This window comes from Rattus rattus, chromosome 12 (assembly GCF_011064425.1).
Source record: "Rattus rattus isolate New Zealand chromosome 12, Rrattus_CSIRO_v1, whole genome shotgun sequence".
NCBI classification, from domain to species: domain Eukaryota; kingdom Metazoa; phylum Chordata; class Mammalia; order Rodentia; family Muridae; genus Rattus; species Rattus rattus.
Genome location: NC_046165.1, coordinates 72691521 through 72696637, shown reverse-complemented (window position 1 = coordinate 72696637; position 5117 = coordinate 72691521). Strand labels below are relative to the sequence as shown.

The 5117-nt window shown below is 35.7% G+C and overlaps 1 pseudogene; it reads right to left on the bottom strand.

The window, feature by feature from the left end:
* Positions 1 to 4244: 4244 nt before the first annotated feature.
* On the bottom strand, positions 4245 to 4558 carry LOC116913915 (annotated as a pseudogene).
* Between the last annotated feature and the right edge of the window lie 559 nt (positions 4559 to 5117).

Sequence of the window (5117 nt, the reverse complement as noted above, 5' to 3'; positions counted from 1 at the left end):
AAAGTCCCTTGCCTGCCTGCCCACTAGTGTCTCAGTGCTTCTGATACAGTGTCCTCTTGATGATAGTTTAAATCAAGTGTTTCCCTGTAGCTGTCAAGAGATCTCTAGAACTTAACTCCGTCATTTTGCATAGTACTAAAAGATTCATTCAGAAATCAAGACTTTAAATGTAATATATTGATTAAAATGTAGCACCAGAAAGCTAGTGTCTTATAAAGAAAATAAAGTCTGTGAGTGTGGGTGGAAAAGCAAGTTACTGAGGAAAATGAGAACTAGCTGTAGTTCTTGTGACAGTGTGTGTTAGCTCTGGTGAGCCCAACAAGCACGCACTGCTGAACAGAAGCTTTCCAGGAAATACACCACAAACAAACACAGAGAGGGTGGGGGTGGAGGGGAGGTCACCCAAGAAGAAAAATCTAGTTACTTTTATTATTTTGTTCATTAATATATTTTTATAGTCCTGCAAACTTTCATGAGCCTTGAGTCACTCATTCCCCATGAGGACACTTCATGGTAGTGTCCCAATGCTCTGTGTGGAGTTACGTCAGGTTAAAGTGGCCTTGATCACCCCACAACCGGGCTTTTGCTTTTCTGCACAATACTGAGGATCCAACCCAGTGCCTTACATGCTAGGTAAATGTGACCACTGAACTAGGCTCCTGGCCCCCTTTACTGTTTTAACCCATATGATGTCTACACGTTGTCTTTTGAAGAGTAGATATTTTGGGGATATCTGTGTGAAAATGAAAATATGTCTGAATCTGCATGTGTTTCATGCACTATTTCTTTGACTTTTATTTCTCTGTCTGTTTTGCCCTATGCTCTTTGTTTTTTATTTTTGTTCATTAGATATTGGTTTTCAGAGAGGGGGTATTGATTTCAGTGGGTTTGGAGGTGGGCAGATCTAGGAAGAATTGGGGGAGGAGAAACGATAAGAATATATTGTGTTTAAAAATCCATTTTTAATTTTAAAAATTCTGATGTTATACATCACAGATCTAGAAAAAGTTCAGTAATCCATATGGAGCCACAAAAGATCAAAAAAATATCTAAAACAATACTCTCAACACAGCCAGAAGGAACCCAACACATGAACTCAAATTATGCTACAAAAATAGTGAGGATGGGGGCAACAGCCTAGTACTGGCATAAAAACAGGCAGGTAGACCAGTGTAACAGAATGGATGTTCTGGAAATAAACCAACAAAACTACAGCAATCTAATTCTTTAGAAAGGGGAAAAAACAGGCAGTGAAAAAAATAGCCTATGCAACAAGTGGTGCTGACAAATAGGACACCCAATCTTCAGAAGGATGAAGCTAAGAGTCACTGTGTGTCTCTGAGTTCACTGTGTGTGTGTCTGTCTGTCTGTCTGTCTGTCTGTCTGCATGTGTTTCTTGCCCTTTTTTTTTACTTTTATTCCCCTGTTTGTTTGTTTATTAGATATCTGTTTTCTAATGAGAGAGGAGGTATTGAGTGGTTTTGGATATATTCAAAATTTATCAAAACTAAAAACACTCAAACTTCTAGATAAAAACATAGAAAAGAATTGAAGACACTGGGGTAGGTAAGGACTTTCTGAACAGAAGAACATCAATAGTAGAGAAACAAACATAGATGAAATTTAAAAGATGGGGTGCAACAGGGAATCTATCAGCAGAGCACACAGAATTAGTGCCAATCTTTACCAGCTATACTTTAGACAAGAAAAAATAGCCAAGTTTACAAAGTACTATATAAGGGGTTGGGGATTTAGCTCAGTGGTAGAGCGCTTGCCTAGCAAGCGCAAGGCCCTGGGTTCGTGCCCCAGCTCCGAAAAAACAAAAAAAAAAAAAAAACGAACAAAGTACTATATAAATTCAATACCAAGGAAATAAAACTGACAACCATTGAAACAAAGAATGGAGTAGACAGATTTCAAAAACAAAAACACACAAATAGCCAATTATATCTTTTAAAATATTCAAAAATCCCAGTCATCAGGGAAGTGCAAATAAAAACTACTTTGAGATACTGTCCTACTTCAATCAGAATAAATATTATCATATCTGACAAATGTTAGAGAACATGTGGGGAAAGAGGAACACTTTTGCTACTGGGAGTCCCATTTAACATGGCAATTATGGAAAAAGTAGGTAGCTTCTTCAAAGACTTAAAAATACAATTATCGTATGACACAGCTAGTCCACTCCTGGGTACATCCCAACACTCACATGCTAGTTCACAATTGCCTTAATATCCATCTTCCAAGGGCAGCAGGCATGCACCCGGTGCACAGACACATACACAGGCAAAACACCCATTCGCACAACATGATAAAGTGAGATAATTTTTTTTGAAAGATCAACAGACCATTGGTTCAACTAACAAAAAGAAAGAAATAGGAAATTCAAATTAACAGAATCAGGAATGAGCAAGGAAACAGTACAATGAACACAAAAAAGTATTATAAGAGAATGCTTTTAAAATGTGTACTCCGTTAAGTTGGAAAAATCTAAAAGAACTGGGTGAATTTCTAGATTCATCTGAACCACCAAAATTAAACTAAGAAATTAACAGCCTAATAGGCCCATAACAAATTTGGAGATGGGAAGAGTAATAAAAAGCCTTCTAGACAAAAGCCAAGGTCAAGATGGATTCACAACATAATTCTACCAAACTTACAAAGAAAGGTCTACAACCAATACTTCCTAAATTAGTCATTAAAAATATAAATAAGATGAACACTTCCAAACATACTCTATGCCACCAGTATTATTCAAACACTAAGACACAACCAAAACCAAAATAAAACAAACACTACAAACCAATATCCCTGATAATTAGACCTGCAAAAAATCCTCAATAAGATATCAATAAACAACCCAGACCTAGTTGGCTTGATCATGAAAACGTGGGGATGGTTCAACACATGTAAGTAAACAAACACAATAATCATATAAATGGAATTTTAAAAAACACATCAACTCAATGGATGCAGAAAATCCTTTAATAAATTCAACATGTTTTTATGATAAAGGTCCTAGAGAAAGCAGGACTGGAAGGATAATACCACAACATAATAAAGTTTTTATATGATAAAAAAAAGCACAGCCAAAATTATTCCAAGTGGAGAAAAACGCAAAGTAAACTCTCTGAAATCAAGAAGAAAACGAGGTTGTTCATTATCCTCTTCAGTATAGTGCTATAAGCACTAGATGGCACACTAAGGTAATAAAGAAAGGAAGAAATCAAGTTATTTCTTTGCAAATGATATGACTTCTTTTTCTTTCACATCCCTTTAACCCTTCCTTCCTTCCTTCCTTCACCATTAATATAAAGAGTTATTACTGAACAACGCATATTAATTCCTGGCCTTTTCTTGCTTTTGTGGTGTTCTATTAGACCTCTTTTGAGTCAGCATTCAATGATTGTTCCTTGTGCCTTCTTGGAAAAGTTACTCTTAAGTACTCTCTCCACAAACCTCTGTAGAGCTGTTTAAGTGGTCATATATTCATTAAATCTGGTTTTATCATGTGAAGTTTTCCCTTCTCCTTTGATTGTGACTTTCTGTGTATAATCGTCTTTCAAAACTTAAAGAACCTTGGTCCAATTCATTTTGAATTTCATAGTATTCAATAAAACTCAGCTGTTATTCTGAGCCTGCCTTTACATGTTATTTGATCTTTCTCTCTTGTAGATTTTGATATCCTTTTTTTGGTGTTAAATACTCTTTATTTGATATCATACATAAACCACAGTAAATGCCTTTCAGTGGTAAAAAGCAGCATCCTTGATGTCGGGGATTCTAATTAGAACAGCATCGTCAAGAATAGTTCCTTCCTGGTGTTTAGCGTTGCCTGTACTAGGCCGAACACAAACTGAAACACAGATGAGTCTTCTTGTTTCTGAGACAGTGATAGAATTTTCCCAGTGTTTAAACATATTCATAACCCAGTTATATAAATCTAAGTATAAAACCATTCAATAGGTTTGAGACGACACCCTCATATTTATGGTAAAACATTACTAATTAAGTCCAATCGTATCTTGAGAAAGGGAGAGCAGTGAAAGCATGTATACAACTGAAAGGGCTACTTTTAAAAAGATCATATCCACTTTATGACAAGTCAGTTTTACTTAAATCAGAGCTGTCCAACAAAAACATTGTTAGCCATTCATGATCTGAATTTGGTGTGTGAATTAAATTATGGTATACATTAAAAGCCACGAAACACTTGTTTTGTAATAAATAAGGCACTAGAATTACTCATTAGTAGCCTTTTAAAGATGAGCTATTAGATCTGCCCTTTCTCCCTTCTTCTTAATTCCAGCAAAGAACATTTTCATTCCAGAGATGTGTTTTTGGGGATTCTCCAAATACTCCATCAGGGCATCCTCTCCCCCAGGTGATGCCTTTGTTCTTGTTGGCATCTGTGTAAGAGAATCCAGCGGCCTGGCCTGTCTTCTGCTTATACAGACCATGGAGGTTTGGTCCAGTCTTATGCTTGCCTCCCTTCTCCACAGTGACATTGGGCACACTTCTGAATAAAAGTCTTGCCTTCTTCGACATCACCCATTTTAAATCCGGTCGGGCTGGTCAACGCCACAAATATTCAGACTCCTAGACAGATGTCCCACTAGCTCAATACACTTTTTTGTTCTGTACATGTATTATTGTGACTATCATCTAATATTGGAGAGTTTGTTTTCCTCCAGTTCTATGCATTTGGTCTTCTGTGTACCTCTTAGCTCTTGATAAACATATTATTCCTTAGATTAGGAGAATTTTCTTTTATTATTCTGTTAATTATTTTCTGCTTTTTATATGATTGATTCATAAGTTAACATTTTTATAGTGTTCTAGAGATCCTTCATGTTCTATTCTTGGGTAATGGTGGTGATGGTGGTCTTACATTGATTTTTTTTTGATGACTGATCCAATTCTTTTATTCAAGACCTGATATTTGCTTTTCTATGTAACCCACTCTACTGGTAAGGCTTTCCTCTGAAATTTTGTTTCAATTATTGAATTTTCTCATTTTAAGTTTATTTCATTTTGGTTTTCTTTTAGAAATTCTGTTTATTAAATTATATTTTATATTTTAAATTGTTCTTATCATTTCATTCAACTATTTT